Source organism: Ascaphus truei, unplaced genomic scaffold (assembly GCF_040206685.1).
Source record: "Ascaphus truei isolate aAscTru1 unplaced genomic scaffold, aAscTru1.hap1 HAP1_SCAFFOLD_1975, whole genome shotgun sequence".
Lineage (NCBI taxonomy): Eukaryota > Metazoa > Chordata > Amphibia > Anura > Ascaphidae > Ascaphus > Ascaphus truei.
Window position 1 is genome coordinate 1 of NW_027454881.1, and position 23,773 is coordinate 23,773.

The window sequence follows — 23,773 nt, forward strand, 5'->3', positions numbered from 1 at the left end:
CTCAATATCTCCGTGTTAGTTAAAAGATATTTCAAATGCTGCCACCAAGTGGCCGCATATCGAAATTGCTACTTCAAAACCCTAATATTATCTCTACCACACTGTGGATAGTGCGGTATTCAGTTAAGTGTAGAGTCATTGTTTAAAATATATTGCAAAAGTATATTCCAGCGGATGACGAGAGTATATCAAATATGCATGAGCATGGGTTTACACAGACATTTGATATTAGAAAAATACTTGTATAGGTGATTTCGACGCGGAGCTCTCATGTGGTGAAAAAGTTCAAAATGTTCAAAACGTATAGTCCAGATTCTTCATAACTCCTTTCTAACTTCAATTCATGTTGCAGAGGTTGTCGCGATGGTATGCATCATTTCTGGTCCTCAAGGGTTGGTTCGAGGTAGATTCATATTTGGGACGTGCGCCCTATTGGAGATTGGAGAGGAAGTGGATCAGTGTGTGTTAAAACAAAGAGGTAGATGTAAATGAAATTTAATAAAATAAAATAGTAGATGTTATAGAATAGTAGATGTTTATAAAATATTAAAAAATAAAAGTTGTTTAAAAATTGTTTACAAATGGGGGATTTGGAGCAGATTGATGGGTGTTCAGAGAAAGGCTGCAATGTCTATCTCTACATTGAGGCCTGTGGGTACCAGGCTTTTCAATTTGTAGATCCAAAACGTTTCTTTTCTTGATAGAGATGTCAGTCTGTCGCCTCCCCTCCAATGTGGGGGGACTACTTCAATGCCCCTAAATTCAAGGCCCGACGGATCTCCTTGGTGATGTAGTGCGAAATGCTTAGAGACACTATGTGTCATTAGTTTCCGTCTGATATTCCCTTATATTCCCGTATATTCGTTTAGTGTGAGAGTCCTTTTTTGTGTTTGCTTCAGTACATCACATTGTGTTATCGTGTCATATATTGTTTTATACCTTTTAAGCACCACAACATGTATGCATAGTGTATGCACATGTCTTCACTGTTAACCCATTAAAGACCTTTTAATTCATTTTGACTTTTGGTTTGCACATTTCTTTTTGGTCATTTGGGATACGGGGAGAGGAGACACTCACACACCACACCCATCGGGGGACAACTCTGCTGAAACAACAGGACACCATCCATACAGGACATTACCCTCTGAGGGCAAGGACTCACATCAGGCCGTGTGAGTTTAATGTATATCTGAGACTCCAGTATATGAGTCTGTATTTACCCACACCAGTCAGCGTTGAGGGAGAGACACCACACAAGCCCGTGTGAGTCACTGGATCCATATATTCTATGCATTCTGTGATTAGTTAGTGGGAACCCACCATCCATCCCACAACCGTCCACTCCTACCCCACCCCTCTACTCCCCCTTCCCACTCCCCCCCTCCCCTTTTTTTCCCCCCAATCCCCAATGTGGACATGATACACTAATATCGTGTTTTATTCTTTTATTCTTGTCTTAATACTGCATCCGGATCCACTATATCCGTGAAGTCCAAGAGGTTCGCGCTGACCATCTTCACACCACTACTGCCACGCTGAGAAGGACACGGGATTCCCTTCTCCAAGGTCAAGCAGCAACCACAAAATCAACTAAAAGGGCCAGTATATGTTTTTCTACACACCCTTTTGCACCACAAACACCAAAATCATATTTTATATTTTATCATTTTTTAACAGAGTAAGGCGTTACAACAACTTTTTAAGCAACAAAATTTAGGGAGCGCCCCAGTCCAAATAACCTCCAGACTTCTCTAATCCCATCCTGGTGGCAGCACCCCACATTAGAAATCTCAACATGGAAGTAGCAACCATAGAGATAGAAGATATGGTCGAAATCAAGGAGAGTGTTTTCACAAAAAGAATTTTTAGAAGTAACAACATAGAGAACAAAATGAGAGAAATTGAGTCAGCGGAAATGGGAGACTTAGAAACAATAAATAATGAATTCGATAAACTAGAGAATTTACTTAAGAAGGAGACCAAAAAGGTCTGGGACAAAGTCTACCTAGAAAAATACATTGACATCAAACGTATTCCTAGGGGTTTACGGTTTGATAAAAAATCATCCTTTGAATTAGCAGATGTAGAATACAATGTACAATGGGAGGAAGCTATGGATGCCTGTTCATTCACTTTAATGAAACTTATCATTAAACACCATACAAAGACACTAATAGAAATTGACCGAGAAGTCACACTAATTCAGAAAAGATTAGAAACCTCTATAGATAATCCCACCTTCATAAGTAGGGACAGAAAACCAGCGGATGAAATAGACGCCATAGAAAAAAACCTGATAGAGTCAAAGAACAAAAAATTCAGACGAGACGAGGAAGATTATGTAGTGGGGTCAAACCCCAAATGGCAACGGGTCTCACTAGTCCCACCTAGCACCCCAAGGGATAGGAAAATGTTCGAATATAGGAGTAGAGAAGATAGTAATAAAAACCAGAATTCAAGATCCAACACATTAAGCTATCCAACGAATCCAGAGAGGCATAAGAACTATCCCAAATATGAAAACAATAAGAATGTATCATTTAATAAAGAGGCTAGACAAATTCCACCAAGAAGGCAGGAGGCGGGTGCCCTAGAAACCCCTAGAGAGAATAAAGAAACTAAAACGCACACTATTGAAGACACAGGAAGCCACAAAAGGGACGAGGCAAAGAAAAATGATAGAGACAGAGAAGAACATTGGCAGGACAATAAATACTATTCTAAAGCAAAAGAGTATCACGAAAGGTATCACACTGCTAAGCCAACAACATATAACTACAGAACTAGATCACCACTTGAACGCCGTGATAACAGGTATGAGAAAGAAAGGAGCAGAGATAGGGACCACAGATCACCTTACAAACACTATGGGTCAAATCGGGAATACAGAGAGAGACGCTATGAGAGAGAAGAAAGCCAAAGGAGACACTACCGGTCACCCCACAAACAATATAGGGACCAGAGCCCAAGACGGGAACGCAAATCACCTTACAGGGAACAGAAGCAAACATACAGAGAAAGACATGATAAGGAGCAAGGTCACGTGAGAGAACAACGATCACCCAGACCACATACAGGTCATTTTTTAGAACAGGCCCAAGTAGCAAAACCACCACCAATAGCCACCCAGAATCGCACTCTAGTGGTAGAAGAACAGAAAGAAATAGAAACACCAAACACAAAACTCAGAAAAAGACCACACGAGGAAAGCGGGGAGGAAGAAGGACACAGGAAAAGAGCAGCGATGTAAACAATACTGTATATTTAATCTAAGTAAAAAAGAACTCAACATAGATGAATGTAAGCTTATAAAAAAGGGGCTGAATTTCGCGCCAGTTGCTAAGGCGAATAGTTTTAATCTGTATATAGACGCACACAAATACATCAGACAGCTTACGCTTAAAAAAAAAATTCTTTCCAAAGACGCACAAACTAGGGAGATAGTAAGTAATGATACGAACATAAACATAGAGAGTGATTTTAAACATTCAAATCTTAAAAACAAGTCCAAATTCTATCCTAGCTGGGCAAAAGGCCATAATCTAGAAGTGTTCCACCAAAAAATCCAGGAAGACTTTGACAAACTGACCTCAGGTACGACAAAGATAACGAAGAACAATTTAACACTAAAAGAGAAAATCGCTTTGCAAAACTTAGAGAAAGATAAGGATATCATATTCAAACAAGCAGACAAAGGGGGGGGGGGGGGTTGTCATTATGGACACTGAATATTATAAGGGAGAAGCAGAGAGGATATTATCTGACGACATCACCTATGCACGTCTTAAGACGAATCCGCATAAAGAATTCTGTATAGAATTCCTCACCCTACTAGACAAAGGCAGTACAACAGGAGTCCTAAATGAAAAAAATACGACTATTTAAATATAAAATTCCCAGTTATGCCGATATTTTATTTTTTACCCAAAATACATAAGGATATTAAAGCACCACCAGGGAGACCCATCATCTCTGGGATAGGCTCACTCACGTCGCGACTATCGGAATATATAGATGGTTTTCTACAACCATATGTTGCGGAGATGCGGTCCTATCTAAGAGATACCACGCAAATTCTTAATGTATTAGAACAGGTAATTTGGCAAGATGACTACAAAATCTGCACTTGTGATGTAACTTCATTATACACATCCATAAAACACGACGATGGAATTGAAGCCATCAATAGGACATTAACAAAAGACCCAACTGTTAAAATAGAACAAAGACGCTTCATTTTAGAAAGTATCAATTTTATTCTGAAGCATAACCTTTTTAAATTTGATGGAACATATTTCCTACAAAAATGTGGCACAGCGATGGGTCCGAAATTCGCACCAAGTTATGCCAATCTGTTCATGGACAATTGGGAGACCGATACCATCTGGTCAGAGCATGAATTTGGTGCGGATCTCGTGCTATGGCGAAGATACATCGATGATGTGTTTTTCATCTGGAAAGGTAGTAGTGAAAACTTGAACCATTTCTTAAACTATATTAATACTAATGAGAGGAACTTGGCTTTTACAACTTGCATAGGAAATAACACGGTAGACTTCTTAGACCTTACTATTTACATAGAAGACACCAAACTAAAGACTAAAACTTTCTTCAAAAAAGTGGACTGTAACAACTACCTACTTAACACTAGCTGCCACCACAAAAAATGGTTAAAGAACATACCCCCAGGACAGTTTCGTCGAATTAGGAGAAACTGTAGCGATGACCATATTTATAGGGAACAATCCAATATTCTTAAGAAGCGTTTCATTGCTAAAAACTATGATAACGATAAGATGGATATAGCAATAAGAGAAGTAGGGGAGCTCGAACGTATTGAAATCCTTAAAACTAATCCACCTAAACCCAAAGAAGAGTTCAGCATCGCTTTCTTAACACAGTTTAGTCAGGATGCAGGAAGCATACAACAGATCCTGAATAAACACTGGCATCTCCTACAGGGAGACCCCACCCTGAAAGTGTACCTCCCAGAAAAACCGAAAGTCATCTATAAAAGGGCAGATAACATCAAAAGAAAGTTAGCACCAAGCCTCTTTAGAATGGAGAATAGAACAACAGGCCAGGACTCAAACTGGCTACAAACAGCCAAAGGTTTCCATAGATGTAATACATGCAAAGCATGCAAACAGGGAAGTAAGGAAAAAATTCAGTTCAGCTCTAATACAACAGGAGAACAGTTCAAAACCGGCAGCTTCATTAATTGCAAATCAGAATTCGTAGTCTACCTTTTAAACTGCCCCTGTGGACTCTAATATGTAGGGCGCACCAGTCGACCCCTGCGGGTGCGTATTTTGGAACACCTAGGGAATATCAGACGGAAACTAATGACACATAGTGTCTCTAAGCATTTCGCACTACATCACCAAGGAGATCCGTCGGGCCTTGAATTTAGGGGCATTGAAGTAGTCCCCCCACATTGGAGGGGAGGCGACAGACTGACATCTCTATCAAGAAAAGAAACGTTTTGGATCTACAAATTGAAAAGCCTGGTACCCACAGGCCTCAATGTAGAGATAGACATTGCAGCCTTTCTCTGAACACCCATCAATCTGCTCCAAATCCCCCATTTTTAAACAATTTTTAAACAACTTTTATTTTTTAATATTTTATAAACATCTACTATTCTATAACATCTACTATTTTATTTTATTAAATTTCATTTACATCTACCTCTTTGTTTTAACACACACTGATCCACTTCCTCTCCAATCTCCAATAGGGCGCACGTCCCAAATATGAATCTACCTCGAACCAACCCTTGAGGACCAGAAATGATGCATACCATCGCGACAACCTCTGCAACATGAATTGAAGTTAGAAAGGAGTTATGAAGAATCTGGACTATACGTTTTGAACATTTTCACCACATGAGAGCTCCGCGTCGAAATCACCTATACAAGTATTTTTCTAATATCAAATGTCTGTGTAAACCCATGCTCATGCATATTTGATATACTCTCGTCATCCGCTGGAATATACTTTTGCAATATATTTTAAACAATGACTCTACACTTAACTGAATACCGCACTATCCACAGTGTGGTAGAGATAATATTAGGGTTTTGAAGTAGCAATTTCGATATGCGGCCACTTGGTGGCAGCATTGTATTACAAATGAAATATCTTTTAACTAACACGGAGATATTGAGTGGTACATTTTAGATAGCTGAATGAGGAAACCAAGATTTTGGGTGTCTAGGTTGTTCTACCCTTATGTCAGATGTAGTGGCTATAAACAGTTAAGGTTTTTTAACCATCTTGATAATAATAATATTATATTTTTTCCGTCAAATATGTAATTCGTTATAACTTTTGTCACATAAATATATTTTTTGCTGTAATACACTCTGGCACATTTTTAAGTTACTTTAAAGGGATGTGTGCCACACTACCAAGATTGCTTAACTTTTACCATTAGGTTATGACAGTGTTGAGGTAATTTTCACATCCAGCCACATGGTGGCACTATTGTTTTACATATGTAAAGATTTTAACCAACAGAGAATGGTTTTAAAAATACTGCACACGGAGGAACTAAAAGATTCCAAATCACACAAATACCCCAATCAAATTCCAATTTCCACCGTTTTTTATTAAACTTAAAATGCTTCTAAGGACAAATACAATGATCATCTCTAAGTATTTTTTAAAATGTAGTTTTTATAATGTATTGATTTATTTTAATATATGCTTATCTAATTTTAATATATGCTTATCTAACCCATTATTTATATTTACAGGCACATCTCACTATCCCTGACATTAGGGGCTTCCAAAGGTAGCTCCTATAAAGAGATATAACCGTCTAAATTTAAACCATGCCCTTAATCCAGGTGTTTCTCCAATTAAACTAATGGGGGCACCTATAAATGCAGCACACAATGAGCATCCGGCAGGAACCTGACAAAGCTTATTGCGAAACGCGTAGTTCCCTGCCGGAGCTCATTGACAGAGGGACCCAGCACACTGCAGGACATCCGGTTCAGATCCCCCTTTCCGGTTCCGCTGCCGGACGCGCCAGTTGGAGCAAAAAACGGAGGAGGAGATCGTGCAGGAGTGCTCTGAGCGGATGATGCTGGGCAAGTGATTTTGTATATTCGTTTAGTGTGAGAGTCCTTTTTTGTGTTTGCTTCAGTACATCACATACTGTTTAGTTCATTGTGTTATCGTGTCATATATTGTTTTATACCTTTTAAGCACCACAACATGTACACTGGCGACACACTTTATTCGAGCACGGCTAGTCCCGCGAATTCGGGTATACTCGGGTGTATTCAGGTTTCTGATATTTTTCAGCCAGAGTGCATTGCGTTATTTTCCGGCAGGAATTTAAGCTTTTTATTCCGGCTGGTTACAATACTGCAATGCCGTCAAAATACACATGGTGGCGCTTGCGAGCTATTCTCTGTGAAGCCGTCCCCTATAATGAATTGTAATGCAGTATATATATATATATATATATATATATATATACTGTATAACAACAACCCCTGTAAGCCCTAACATACAGTACTGTACAGTACTGTACTGTACTGTATATGCACATACATAAATGATACTACTGTATGGGCGGCGGGGGCGAGATGTGTTTGCAGCAGAGAGAGATCCGCTGCTCTCTCTCTGCGCAAACATCCGCACATTAAAAATTATTTGAAATACATTTTTATTGATAGTGTAGATGTGCAGGGGGTCTCCGGAGCTGAACCGCGTTGGTTTTAGGTCTGGGGACCCCGTGCCCCCCGAGATACAGGCCCCTTTAGGGGGTGCCGGTATCCAGCTCTGCGTTAAAAGCCCCGATCACGTGACCGCGGCCTGTAAACCAAGCAGAGCAGAGGGATACCGGCACCCCCTAAAGGGGCCTGTATCTCGGGGGGCACGGGGTCCCCAGACCTGAAACCTGTGCGCTTCTGCTCTGGAGACCCTCTGCACATGTACAGTATCAATAAAACACATACAATATACAGTATAAATAAACACTCGTTCTTTACCTTAGCGTCTATGCGCTATGGTAAAGAAGCATTATTTTAATAATATTGTAAAGTGAGCAGGGGGTTCCCTGAGCCAGAAATTAATGCTCAGGGACCCCCCCTGCTCCTGCTCAATATTATTAAAAATACAGAAATGCTGCGTCATTACCATAGCGGATAGCCGCTAAGGCAATGAAGGGGTTAACCCACCGTGCCCGCTTTATTGTGTGTAGTGGGGATGGGTGAGGGGGGTATTTGGCCCTTGGTGTGAGTTTAGGACTTGCGGGAGGGGGGGGGGGGGTTGCGGGAGCACTTAACCCCTTCACGATTGTAGCAGTTAATACCGCTACGGTCATGAAGGGGTTAAGCCCTCCCGCTACCCCACCCCCCCCCCGCAAGCCCTCCCCAACCATCGTTGGGGCGAATACCCCATTCACCCACCCTCCCGCAACCCACAACAATAAAATACACACAGCAGCCGCCAAAAAATAAATAAATAAATGACAATAAATACATTTGAAATACATTTTTATTGATAGTGTAGATGTGCAGGGGGTCTCCGGAGCTGAACCGCGTTGGTTTTAGGTCTGGGGACCCCGTGCCCCCCGAGATACAGGCCCCTTTAGGGGGTGCCGGTATCCAGCTCTGCGTTAAAAGCCCCGATCACGTGATCGCGGCCTGTAAACCAAGCAGAGCAGAGGGATACCGGCACCCCCTAAAGGGGCCTGTATCTCGGGGGGCACGGGGTCCCCAGACCTGAAACCTGTGCGCTTCAGCTCCGGAGACCCCCTGCACATGTACACTATCAATAAAAATGTATTTCAAATGTATTTATTGTCATTTATTTATTTATTTATATTTATTAATTGTGCTGCTGCTGCAAGTCGTAAACTCACACCAAGGGCCAAACACCCCCCTCACCCCCAATAAAAAAAATTCACGCACAGCAGCCCCACAATTAATAAATAAATCTAAATAAATAAATAAAATCTATGTAAAACCCCCTCCCCCTATTCTCGCTTTTAAAACGCCCTGCCTTCTCTCTAATCTATGTAAAAAACCCTCCCCCTATCCCCCTATTGTGTGTGTGCGTTAAGCTTCCCTGCAAGCTATGTAAAAAAACCTCCCCCTATTGTGTGTGTGTTTAAATCTGGCTGGCCTGTGTTTCTGAGTGCTGAGTGCTCTGCGTTTAAAGGTCCCGATCACGTGATCGCGGCCTGTAAACCAAGCAGAGCAGAGGGATACCGGCACCCCCTAAAGGGGCCTGTATCTCGGGGGGCACGGGGTCCCCAGACCTGAAACCTGTGCGCTTCAGCTCCGGAGACCCCCTGCACATGTACACTATCAATAAAAATGTATTTCAAATGTATTTATTGTCATTTATTTATTTATTTATATTTATTAATTGTGCTGCTGCTGCAAGTCGTAAACTCACACCAAGGGCCAAACACCCCCCTCACCCCCAATAAAAAAAATTCACGCACAGCAGCCCCACAATTAATAAATAAATCTAAATAAATAAATAAAGACATGAAGAGAAATAAATATATACTGTACAGTATATACTTTGTATATATATATATACACTGTATATATATATATATATATATATATATATATACAGTATACATATATACACTGTGTATATATATATATATATCATACAGCTATATATATATATATATATATATATATATATATATATATATATATATACATACCAGTACTGTATGTGAGTGAAAAGAGAAAAAAGTAACCCGTATGGGAGCACTCAGGTATGCAATTGATATATTTGTTTATTTATTTGACACAGTGCAAAAAGGGATGAATAAACAGTACATGATTTAAAAACACTTAAAAAAGAGGCATGGACCCTTAAACACTAATGAACAGCACTAGGGAACGACACACACTGTCAACCCTAAACATGAAAAGGATAGTGACTCAAAAAACACTAGGGAGAATCAAAGTGAATCACAATAGGTTACTGGGTTTAAAGGCACCTACAGTATACAACGCTAAGGATAATGCACACTACACACCAAAAGGTAGACTTGTCAAAGTATAAATGACAGTCTCAAAGCATCACACATCTGCATTAGCATACAGTAATATAACCAATGCCTACAGCACAAATCATGTGTAGGAAAGGTGGTAAGGTGGAATGAAATCCCTAGATGTGTAGAGCAATGAAGTTAATGAATAGCATACAGTATACAGTAAAACATAACATTACAATCCACACAGTACATTGCATTTACAGTACATTGTATACTGTAAATGATGCATAGCATTAAATCTATGCACCATATACAGTACTGTACATTCTGCAAATGAATGTTAACAATATAATTGCAAGCTACTCTACCAGTAAATACTGTACAAACACTTCCAAACAAGTCAACTTAACTACAGTATTTTAACCAAGCAAGTAAACCAAAATCAATATATACTGTAAGTAACAACCAGAAAAGACAATTTAAAACCAAACTAACCCTTACAATACCAAGGATTACATCTACTGTATCTAATTGTAAAAAACCTTATACATTATACACAGCATTGTTTAAAAACCCCTTCCCCCCTAATGTTTGTGTTAAGCAGATTACACTGAAGGGAGAGAGATATAAAGGCCTAAAGCCCCTTCCCCCCTAATGTTTCTGTTAAGCAGATTACACTGAAGGGAGAGAGATATAAAGGCCTAAAGCCTTACCTGCATTGGTAAACCCTCCCTGCATTGGTAAACCCTCCCTGCATTGATGTCGTGTAGTGTACAGTATGTAAATGTGGGGAGGAGGGGGGCCCAATGTGCATAATGTACTGTGAGGTCTAACCACCCTCACCCCCTACCCACATACTGTACCGTTACCCCCCCCCCCCCCCATCCTGGCCATGGCCCCTCACGCACAGCAGCTCCACAATTAATAAATAAATATAAATAAATACATGAAGAGAAATAAATATATACTTTATATATAAATGTGAGTTTATAAATAAAATAAAGAATATTATTTCTAGGGGCCCTAGAACAGAAGTTCCCACGCCAATTTCACGCTCATTGCTCTTTTTTTGCTCTTTTTTTACAATGTTGCTGGTCTTGCGGCTTTGCAGTATGCAAGCAAAAAGCGCAGTGTATGAAGTCTGGGTGAGCGCTTTCCACATTTGATGCCTACGGCACCTTCCCATTTCTACACACTTCAATACCTGCACAGTTGGTAGCGCTTTCCATCCCAGCTACCATTCTGGATATTCACCTCTCACAGGCCATTCTTGCCCGAGTCTGTCCTATCAGACAGGGGCATTAACCTGTATCCACACCACCTGGACAATTTCTCTCTGTCAGAGACTTGTGCTATTTATTTTATATATTTTTGTGTAATTATTCATGCAAATTTATGCTCATTTCATATGTGGTTTTCAACATAAAGTGGCTGCTGGGCCTGATCCTAACTCATACAGTATACAGTAGCGCTTCCCTGTTTGTTTGTTTATTGCAAGCAAAAAGCAGTTTGTAGTACTGAGTGTGAGATAAATTACTGTATTTATCAGTGTTGATCAAAGAGAGTTGATCAGAAGGATTCCCCTTATATACAGTACGTAGAATTAATAAAATTGTATTATTTTCCGATATCCGCAGTGATTCTGGTCAACCTGACAGATTTTTAGTAATACAGTATACTGTACTGCAAGACCATGTGTTGTCTACCTTTTACTACAGTATACTGTACTGTATGAATGACAATAGAGTGCTGTATACTTTATAAGGGGAATCCTTCTGATCAACTCTCTTTGATCAATACTGATAAATACAGTATCATATTTATACCCCTTTAGCACCTGTCGTTCCATCCTATGCACCCATTTACTGTACAATGGTGATTGCGGTCGTATTCACGTACTTTATGTGAGATAAATTAACCAGTTCTTTTATTGCTGAAGTCGCCACAAAATACTTTTATTTACAAATATAGTACAATACAATGGTGAAACTTTTCAAGTTAACAGCAATTCAAAACATCAACACACAATAATACATACTTTACAGTACTGTACAGTATACTGTACTAGTATATTTGGGCCTTGTCTTTGGGGGTTTATTCATGCAATTATTAGGGTGACCTGGCGTTGGAAATACTGACACAGTACAATCCTACAGCTACACCACCCACCCCCTCCCTTAGAGTTTTGATCCCTCCCTGGCCAAGCATCAATCGTCTGGCTAATCCAATCCAAGCCATTGTTTTGTTAATCTGGCCCTGGGCTGTTCAGAACAGCCACTGCTTCTAAATTACTGAAAATATACAGGATAAATATACAGTGATGTGAAATAATCCTTTCTGTGTGTCTGAGAGTGTTGAAAGTCACCAGGTCCTCATCTAGTAGAGTACATTCTCGAATACCTTTAGAATAAAAATACAGTATATATAAATATACAGTATAAATATTGCACAGTATACTGTAATGTTAAATAACCCATCCTGTTCTTTTTCCCTTCATACTGTAACAGTATCCTCATTGTGTCTGCGGTACAGTAGTTCATTGAGAGAGGAGAGGTTTTGTGTACATCATTACTGCTGTTTATATACTGTACATTTGACTGCACAAGCAGATTTGACGAACACAAGGCCCCCCCTCCCCTCTGGTGCACCCTTTTTCCTGGAACGACAAGAAAACAAAAACTTTGTTCAGTTACTGTACTGTACTGTATGTGCGTACTGTATTATGGTAGAACTACTGTACAGTAGGTGGCTGGTGCAGCTTTCTCTGGAAAGAAAAAATGGAGCAGTTAGTAGGCAGTTACTGTAGTATGTCAAACTAGTCTACTGTACTGTATACTGGAACTACTGTAAACTCTGACTATTGGGAAAGCTAAAATCTGTGCCATACTTACCTGTATCATAGTGTACCTACTGTACAATACTACAGCACTGTACTACTTTCCTGATGCTTGTCCATTGCGCGCGATGACAATGGGCAACACAGTGGCAATATGGTCTATATATTTATTGCATCGTTCAACGGTGAGTACATCGTTCCAAAAACTCATTATGGCTGTATACAACTCGTCCTTCTTGGAGGGTTTCGCCACTTTACGGATGTGGTCCTTCAGCTGATGCCAGACCATTTCGATCGGATTGAAGTCTGGTGATCTGTGATTGGAAAGAAAGGACAATTAGTTTAAGAGATACAGTACACAGTAAAAACAGTGGGGAACATATAAATGGGACACGGTCTACTACACTTACTCCGCTGGCGTCTTCACCCAGTTGATGCCGCGCTCAAGGATATGCGCCGTCGACGCGGTGTGCTTGGGATCATTGTCCTGGTAAAAGCGATGACCATTGGGAAAGTCTTCTGTGATGTATCGCACTATCACGGGCACAATGTTGTCTTGGAAGAAATCTTTATTCATGATTCCTATAGCAAGAAAAGAAAAGTGCTCAATAGTACAGTACAGTGCATACGGTAAGGCAACACTAGTCAAGTACAGTGCATTAGGCGGCATTATATTTGAGAAATTGTACCTTCAAAGACGACAATGCATCCCGGTCCACGCCTAGAGATGGCACCCCACACATGCAGCTTCACAGGGTGTTTTGGCCGTGGCTTCAAAGTTATGCGGCCTTTTTTGTGGAACGCAAATCTTGCAAATCTCTCCAGCGACACAGTAGACTCATCAGTGAAGATGCAATCCTGGAAAGTCTCACCGCTGTCGATCCATGCCTGGGCCTGGAGCACTCTTTTGATTTTGTTTGCGTCCCGTATCATGGGGTACGCTCTGTAATGACAATGAATAAAAAATGTTAGCGTCACAGCGCAGTACAGTTTGCAAAACAACATTTTTACTTTACAGTACAGTACCTCCTGTACTGTCCACTACTAACCTCACACGTCCATATTTCCATCCAATTCTGCGTCTCATCTTCTTTATGCTGCTCTCGGATACAGTCAGATTGTGGTTTTCCTGAAGAGTGTTTTTAACCCTTAATGCGCTCCTCTCATCATTCTCCTCACTTATTCTGTCCACCAGAAGAGTAGTCTCCCTACAATGCAAAGAAATTATATTGTGTTATTAATATGCAGCAATATAAAATGTATATTGTATACTGTACATGTAATGTTGTAATATACAGTAAATATAAATATACAAAAAATGTATACTGCTGTACTATAAATATAAATAGACAAAATATACAGTATACAGTACTGTTGTAATATAAATATACTATATAAATACGGTATACTGTTGTTACTGTATATCATAATAAATACACATCATATACTGTATATTCCGTTGTCAGATGAATTGCAATATACCAAAAGTGTATACTGCTGCACAAAAAATATAAATTGACCACACATACAGTACACTACAGTATATACTGTTGTAATATAATAAATATACTATATAAATACGGTATACTGTTGTTATATCATAATAAATACACATCATATACTGTATATTCCGTTGTAAGATGAATTGCAATATACCAAAAGTGTATACTGCTGCACAAAAAATATAAATTGACCACACATACAGTACACTACAGTATATACTGTTGTAATATAATAAATATACTATATAAATACGGTATACTGTTGTTATATCATAATAAATACACATCATATACTGTATATTCCGTTGTAAGATGAATTGCAATATACCAAAAGTGTATACTGCTGCACAAAAAATATAAATTGACCACACATACAGTACACTACAGTATATACTGTTGTAATATAATAAATATACTATATAAATACGGTATACTGTTGTTATATCATAATAAATACACATCATATACTGTATATTCCGTTGTAAGATGAATTGCAATATACCAAAAGTGTATACTGCTGCACAAAAAATATAAATTGACCACACATACAGTACACTACAGTATATACTGTTGTAATATAATAAATATACTATATAAATACGGTATACTGTTGTTATATCATAATAAATACACATCATATACTGTATATTCCGTTGTAAGATGAATTGCAATATACCAAAAGTGTATACTGCTGCACAAAAAATATAAATTGACCACACATACAGTACACTACAGTATATACTGTTGTAATATAATAAATATACTATATAAATACGGTATACTGTAGATGTACACTACAGTTTTCTATATTTTTTTTGGTTAAGTTTTATAAATACAGTATACTTACGCATTTGTTACCCTTGGTGCCTTTTTGCGGTCTCTGTTTTTTCCTTGTGCATGATAGCACACAGTGCTTGATGGCACAACGAGGCCAGAAGCAGTTAACCAGCGCTGGATATCTGCAATTCGTTTTCCGCTCGTGTACATCTCCTTCATTCTCATGCTGAGATCCATTGAAATCTTCTTAACAGGCATTGCTGCGAGTAGAAAGAAATACAAACACAAGAATGTGTATTCGATGTTTAGTCGATGTGTATTCAATGTGCAGTGAATCCACAAAATGGATGGTGTATTTATATGTTAATGACTCACATAACAGACCACCCACTTTCAACACCTGTACCTGGCCACCATGCATAAAAGGTTGTACACGTTGCATAGCCCACCACTTGCTGATCTTTATCTGAGCCATTGTCCAGATACTGCATTGTGTCTCCCGCTTACATGGAGCAGCCCCGGTTCTATGGACGAAAGAATCATCTCACCTCTGCTGTGCCTGCCACACTGAAAAAGAGAAAGGCAGTTACCGTTTCCAAGCCAAAGGCAAAGCGACAGGCTAAGGCCAACAAAGAAAACCTTCTGCTGACCCCAAAGGCTAAGGCTTTTAAAACACGTCAGCCTTATTATGTGAAGAAGAAATACGGTACTGTGCTCGGTACGCAAGACGCATGGCAGCCAACTCACCGAATCCGCAGACCACTTGCTCCCATATGCTTCGACGACTCTGCTGTAGCTGTCCCGGAAATCTTCAGCCCGGCTTCTCCACCCCCATCTTCTCCGGTTCCATCTGAAGATGCTGCTGCCTCTGAAATCAACGGGTCACTGTCTCCTTTGCTCTTGGACGACTCTGCTTCTCTCCCGGAAATCCAGCGGTCACCTTCTCCATCCCTCTTCCACCACGCTGCAGCTTCTCCTGTACCGGGCATCCCCAGGTCACCTCTTCCACTCTCCATCGATGCCGCTTCTCTCCAGGGAACCCCCATCTCATCCTCCGTTGCACCCATCCCCCCAGATCTCCAGATGCCATGCACAAGCAGCTCGTTGGACCGGATCCTGAATGGGCTAAGTGTGGATCTCCCCGGGAATTCTAGTGTGCTGGCAAAGCTAGATCTGCTTCTGGAGTCGGTGCTACATATGGAGCAACGGATGCTACAAATGGAGCAGCGGCTGGATCAACGGATGGACAAGATAGAGGCAGACATAGCGGGCATACATTATTTGCTCGGTGTTAATGCCCCTGTTTCCCCGACGCTGGAGCAGGGGGGTGACATGGATGTGATGCATGGTACCTTCGACCCCCTTCCATCACCAAGCACACCCCCTCCACCAGAAGATACAGTGTACTATGCTATTGAGGAGGACATGACAACCCCATCTAGACCACGCCAGGAGACAACCCGGCGACCACTACCGGAGGAAAGCTTCCTCCCAGACACCCTACCATTGCCCATCGCCTCAAGTACACCCGCTCCCAAAAGACTTCCTACACCCGCTCGCATACAAACAGTGCCCGACATCTCCCTGTGCGATCTGACACCGGCGCTGAGGGAGAAGTATAGGGTGAGGAGTGCTGGTATAACACACAAGTATGCCTTGATCATATTTAAACACCATGTTCCCTACACATTGTACTGCGAGTGGGTGTTCAAAGTGAACTATGATGGGAATCGCCAAAAAAATGCCCTTCCTGCCAATTTAAGGAAAAAGATTGTGGAAGAAATGCAGCGCTATTACCCTGTTACAGATCCTGTAATGAGAGGCGTTAGAGACTGCATTAATGGCGTTTTGCGCCATGCAAGGCATCGGCCATGGCTGGAAAATGGGGAGGACTTTCAGTGAGACCATACTGTAATGTTGTGCTGTACTGTACAGTACATGTTTTACCCTATAGTACCTGCTGTACTTAAACAAAGGATACTGAATGTTGTTGTGTGTTGCACGGTTTTTGTACTGTATTTGTAAATAAAAGTTTTTAGTGGCGACTTCAGCAATAAAAGAACTGGTTACTTTATCTCACACACAGTACTACAAACTGCTTTTTGCTGCCAGACTGCAAACCCGCAAGACCAGCAACATTGTAACAAAAGAGCAATGAGCGCGCAATTGGCGTGGGAACTTCTGTTCTAAGGCCCCTATAAATAATATTCTTTATTTTATTTATAAACTCACATTTATAAACCCCGTCACCCACCCCCGCTAAACACAATAAAAAATAATCACACACAGCATCCCCACAATAAATAAATAAATACAAATAAATACATTTGAAATACATTTTTATTGATAGTGTAGATGTGCAGGGGGTCTCTGGAGCTGAACCGCACAGGTTTCAGGTCTGGGGACCCCGTGCCCCCCGAGATACAGGCCCCTTTAGGGGGTGCCGGTATCCAGCTCTGCGTTAAAAGCCCCGATCACGTGACCGCGGCCTGTAAACCAAGCAGAGCAGAGGGATACCGGCACCCCCTAAAGGGGCCTGTATCTCGGGGGGCACGGGGTCCCCAGACCTGAAACCTGTGCGCTTCAGCTCCGGAGAACATCTACACTGTGAATAAAACACACACATCATTAAAGAATCATTCTTTAGCTTAGCGGCTATGCGCTATGGTAAAGAAGCAGCATTTCTGTATTTTTAATAATATTGTAGAGTGAGCAGGGGGTTCCCTGAGACAGAAATCTAATCTCAGGGGACCCCCTGCTCCTGCACAATATTATTAAAAGTTCAGAAACGAGGCTTCATTAGCATAGCGTATAGCCGCTAAGGTAATGAAGGGGTTAAGGCATAATAACCAATAAATACATTCAATACACTACCCACTACCCATGGCAACCTCCGCTGCTGTACAGTAAAACAGAGAAAAAAAATAACACTTTCAAAGTAATGTCCCCTAACCCCTTAATCACCATAGCGGTTATTAACCGCTACAGTCATGAAGGGGTTAACCCGCCCTCACCCACCACTCGGGACGCCTACTGTACATACCCTCCCACTCTAACCCCCCACCCCGTGAGGCCTAACCACCCTCAACCCTCACCCACTAACTACCCACAAGGGAGGCCTACCCACATACCGTTGGGGAAACACCCCACCCCCACCCCAGTACCCACAATAAAAACAGTACAATCACCCACAATAAACAGCATTCTATTTATTAAATACATTACCCACCCCCTGTGCCCCCCCCCCATAAATACAAGATTTATTCTTTTACATTCAGGGTCCATAACGTAGCCCCACGCTAGTCCCCGGTGGGCTGGCAGGGCACCTGGACAGACCTACAGTTTACCAGCAGCATTCCACAGGTTCTGGAGGCCTGCTGGTGGATCCTGCCAGCACCATGGCGCCCAGGTGGTCTCCTTGGGTCACCGTGAGCCTCAATTGGGTCCACACGGTAGGCCCAAGGATGTCTGGGAGCCCCGGGTCAAACCCACAGGTGTCTGCGGGGCCTCGGGTGGTTCCCATGGGGGTCTGGGGAACTCACGGGTGCTCACTACGGGTCCGCGGTGCCCCCACAGAAGTGGGACCACACATCATCATCCCCGCACCTACGGCTCGGAGGTGCCCCCACAGAAGTGGGACCACACATCGTCATGCCCGCAGACTACGGGTCCGCGGTGCCCCCACAGAAGTGGGACCACACATCATCATCCCCGCATGTGTCACCCGTGGAACCACCAGCCTGCTACCCTTTAGGATACCCGAGGATTCCCCGCGGGTGGTCTCCAGAGGTCCCACGCAAAACCACGGAAGTAACCCTGAATGTAAAAAAAATAAACCTGGCCAATACATTCAATACATACACCCTCCCCCCCAACACCTACAGTACAATAATGTGCAAAATAACTATTATCCAGATATGGATAATAGATTAATTGCCCATTATTAAAAACATTAACTAGCATATACAAATAAATAAAGTACTACTGACCTCATCAATACGAAGTGTCCGACGCCAGCGCCTTCCTTCTCTTGCCCACACAAAACATAGCCAAAACCAAGCCAATACATTGCAATTACATTCAGATATCAATTAACCCCTTAAACACCTTATCGGATAATAACCGCAAAGGTAATTAAGGGGTTAAGCCACACAGGCACGATACCCACCCTTCACCCATGAATTTGTACTGTGGCTTCATCATGCAACTATATATATATATACTGTATATATATATGTAACGGGTGTTCCCTCTGGCCTGACCCACCCAATCTCATATTGGCCCGTGTAGTCTAACCAGTCCCCCATTACAAGGCGTGTGTGGTGGTGCACCTGCAAGTAACAGGACTCTTGAGTCTCCCGCTTGGTGTTATTAGGGGATGTCAATCAGGACAGGTAACTGAGGTAGTGGGTACGAGTCCAACTTACATCATGTGCAGCGCCTCCACCTCATCAGGATCTATGCTTCCGCAGGGAGATGGTCCTGGTGAGGAACTCCTTCTTGGTGCCATCCACTGTCGAGTAAGCTCACACTCACACAGTGGGGTTCTTTTTCTCAAGGACATCTTTATTAAGTACAGGGATGTAGCAGACTGCCCCATGCAGCTGCCAGCTCTAGCCGCACATCTCTGCGTGATGTCCCTTTGCCAGGTACGCCCTCCAATAATGAAGTGGGATTCCCTTTCTCCTAGGGAGATCACCACTGTGCCAGGTCCCTGGACACAGCGTGGCGTAACCGCACTGGAATTATCACTGTGCTCCCGCTAGTTACTGCACTAGGGTCACAAAAGTGTTCCTGCAATATCTGTATCTTCGGGTTACTCTCTGCTCCGAACTCAACACTAACTGTCAGTGTTGTGCCCTTTATACTCCAGGGGCAGGCGCAGCTCTGAGGTCACTATCCAGGGACTCAGAGCATACAGCCACTCCCATCCTTACACAGGGCACCCCACTTGGGTGTGAGGGAAAACCTCCATAACTACTGTGGGCAGGCCTGTATATACCAGGACTTACTGCCAACAGAGAAGACGTATGCAGTCATTATTATGCATGGCTACATATACATACAGAGAGACAGAGAGAAAGAGAGAGAGAGAGATATATACAGTATATATATATACACACGTTATATACACACCCATGATAAACCAAATATACAGTACAAATAAATGTAGAAGGGTTATCAAAACCATACTGTTCTACAACCAAACACTTCTCCATACAGACACTACATTAAAATCAATTTCCTTTAAAAATCCTAACTGATCTCACAATCTACTGTACTGTATATGATCACAAACCAATGAAAAAAGTCACATTCCAAAATGCATAAAATCTATGCACCATACTGTATACATTCTGCAAATTAATCAACGTAAACAAAAATCAATTAGCAATCATTATTTAGATCTCTAAACATTTCACACTCAATCATGAACAATGAAACCATTAACAGATTCACGCCTAGAGCAGAACAATTAAGCCTTTGAAAAAAATATAAGTACCAACAAAAATACAACCTTTACAGTACAACCAAGGCTATCTATCCCTGACCTTCCTCAAACACACAATACAATACCAAGGAATAATACATCTATCTAATTTTAAAATACTTTAAACTCACAAAATAATTAAAAACACATCTAATCCAGCTTTTAAAACATCATCATTTCTTACCCTGAATGTATACTGTACAGTATATCTCTCTAGACATACAGTATATATTGTACATACATACATACAGTGGCAAGAAATGATATACCACAAACAAAAAAAAAATACACATGTTAAAAAACCTTTTGAAATAATGAACAAGTTAAATAAAATACATTTCTTTACTGTAGTTCACTTACCATTACTTGCCCCCACCGACTCCCGTTGCCCAGCTTACTCACGAACCAATCCACGATCAGGAACCCATAAAATAATAAACCATTGAAAATAATAAACATTAAACTAAAAATCCAAACCAATCCACGGGTCTTCTACTTGTAATACACCTTCATCTGTATTCTTCTTTCTTCTATCTCCTTCCGGGCGGGGCAGGGCGTGGTCTTCTTTCCATCATCGGCCACGCCCTTGTCTTTTTTCTTCTCCGGAGGTCCTTCCTCCGCGGCGTCTGGCTGCAAAATGAGACGACATAGGCTTTTAAAGACCTATGACGTCACATTTTGCGTCATGGTTCCCACGGTCCTGATTGGACCGTGAAAACCATGTGTTTTGGCCGATAATAAAAAAATGATGACGTCACTTAAAGGGAATGAAAGCACAGCCAATCAGAATGGCTTTGCTTCAATTGCCTTTAAGATGACGTCATGAAAAGGCACATGGCCGTGCACACATGGTACTAGAGCCAATCAGAGCGTGGGAACTTTATCCCTACTCTGATTGGCTCTGGTATACCATGTGTCAGGGGCTTGGGGGAGAAAGGATGTGACGTCAATAAGGATAAAGTTCCCACGCTCTGATTGGCTACCGTACCACGTGACAGGTTTTCATTGACGTCACATCCTTTCTCCCCCAAGCCCCTGACACATGGTATACCAGAGCCAATCAGAGTAGGGATAAAGTTCCCACGCTCTGATTGGCTCTAGTACCATGTGTGCACGGCCATGTGCCTTTTCATGACGTCATCTTAAAGGCAATTGAAGCAAAGCCATTCTGATTGGCTGTGCTTTCATTCCCTTTAAGTGACGTCATCATTTTTTTATTATCGGCCAAAACACATGGTTTTCACGGTCCAATCAGGACCGTGGGAACCATGACGCAAAATGTGACGTCATAGGTCTTTAAAAGCCTATGTCGTCTCATTTTGCAGCCAGACGCCGCGGAGGAAGGACCTCCGGAGAAGAAAAAAGACAAGGGCGTGGCCGATGATGGAAAGAAGACCACGCCCTGCCCCGCCCGGAAGGAGATAGAAGAAAGAAGAATACAGATGAAGGTGTATTACAAGTAGAAGACCCGTGGATTGGTTTGGATTTTTAGTTTAATGTTTATTATTTTCAATGGTTTATTATTTTATGGGTTCCTGATCGTGGATTGGTTCGTGAGTAAGCTGGGCAACGGGAGTCGGTGGGGGCAAGTAATGGTAAGTGAACTACAGTAAAGAAATGTATTTTATTTAACTTGTTCATTATTTCAAAAGGTTTTTTAACATGTGTATTTTTTTTTTGTTTGTGGTATATCATTTCTTGCCACTGTATGTATGTATGTACAATATATACTGTATGTCTAGAGAGATATACTGTACAGTATACATTCAGGGTAAGAAATGATGATGTTTTAAAAGCTGGATTAGATGTGTTTTTAATTATTTTGTGAGTTTAAAGTATTTTAAAATTAGATAGATGTATTATTCCTTGGTATTGTATTGTGTGTTTGAGGAAGGTCAGGGATAGATAGCCTTGGTTGTACTGTAAAGGTTGTATTTTTGTTGGTACTTATATTTTTTTCAAAGGCTTAATTGTTCTGCTCTAGGCGTGAATCTGTTAATGGTTTCATTGTTCATGATTGAGTGTGAAATGTTTAGAGATCTAAATAATGATTGCTAATTGATTTTTGTTTACGTTGATTAATTTGCAGAATGTATACAGTATGGTGCATAGATTTTATGCATTTTGGAATGTGACTTTTTTCATTGGTTTGTGATCATATACAGTACAGTAGATTGTGAGATCAGTTAGGATTTTTAAAGGAAATTGATTTTAATGTAGTGTCTGTATGGAGAAGTGTTTGGTTGTAGAACAGTATGGTTTTGATAACCCTTCTACATTTATTTGTACTGTATATTTGGTTTATCATGGGTGTGTATATAACGTGTGTATATATATATACTGTATATATCTCTCTCTCTCTCTTTCTCTCTGTCTCTCTGTATGTATATGTAGCCATGCATAATAATGACTGCATACGTCTTCTCTGTTGGCAGTAAGTCCTGGTATATACAGGCCTGCCCACAGTAGTTATGGAGGTTTTCCCTCACACCCAAGTGGGGTGCCCTGTGTAAGGATGGGAGTGGCTGTATGCTCTGAGTCCCTGGATAGTGACCTCAGAGCTGCGCCTGCCCCTGGAGTATAAAGGGCACAACACTGATAGTTAGTGTTGAGTTCGGAGCAGAGAGTAACCCGAAGATACAGATATTGCAGGAACACTTTTGTGACCCTAGTGCAGTAACTAGCGGGAGCACAGTGATAATTCCAGTGCGGTTACGCCACGCTGTGTCCAGGGACCTGGCACAGTGGTGATCTCCCTAGGAGAAAGGGAATCCCACTTCATTATTGGAGGGCGTACCTGGCAAAGGGACATCACGCAGAGATGTGCGGCTAGAGCTGGCAGCTGCATGGGGCAGTCTGCTACATCCCTGTACTTAATAAAGATGTCCTTGAGAAAAAGAACCCCACTGTGTGAGTGTGAGCTTACTCGACAGTGGATGGCACCAAGAAGGAGTTCCTCACCAGGACCATCTCCCTGCGGAAGCATAGATCCTGATGAGGTGGAGGCGCTGCACATGATGTAAGTTGGACTCGTACCCACTACCTCAGTTACCTGTCCTGATTGACATCCCCTAATAACACCAAGCGGGAGACTCAAGAGTCCTGTTACTTGCAGGTGCACCACCACACACGCCTTGTAATGGGGGACTGGTTAGACTACACGGGCCAATATGAGA

General features: G+C 41.5%; 1 long non-coding RNA gene across 1 annotated transcript in view; it reads right to left on the bottom strand.

Annotated features, from left to right (window-relative positions):
* Positions 1-6: 6 nt before the first annotated feature.
* The window catches only part of LOC142477130 (uncharacterized), a 39,610-nt gene continuing 15,843 nt past the window's right edge, over positions 7-23,773 (bottom strand). Inside the window, exon 5 of the long non-coding RNA XR_012792185.1 lies at positions 7-429. This is a non-coding gene — a long non-coding RNA (uncharacterized LOC142477130). The remainder of the gene's footprint in view (positions 430-23,773) is intronic.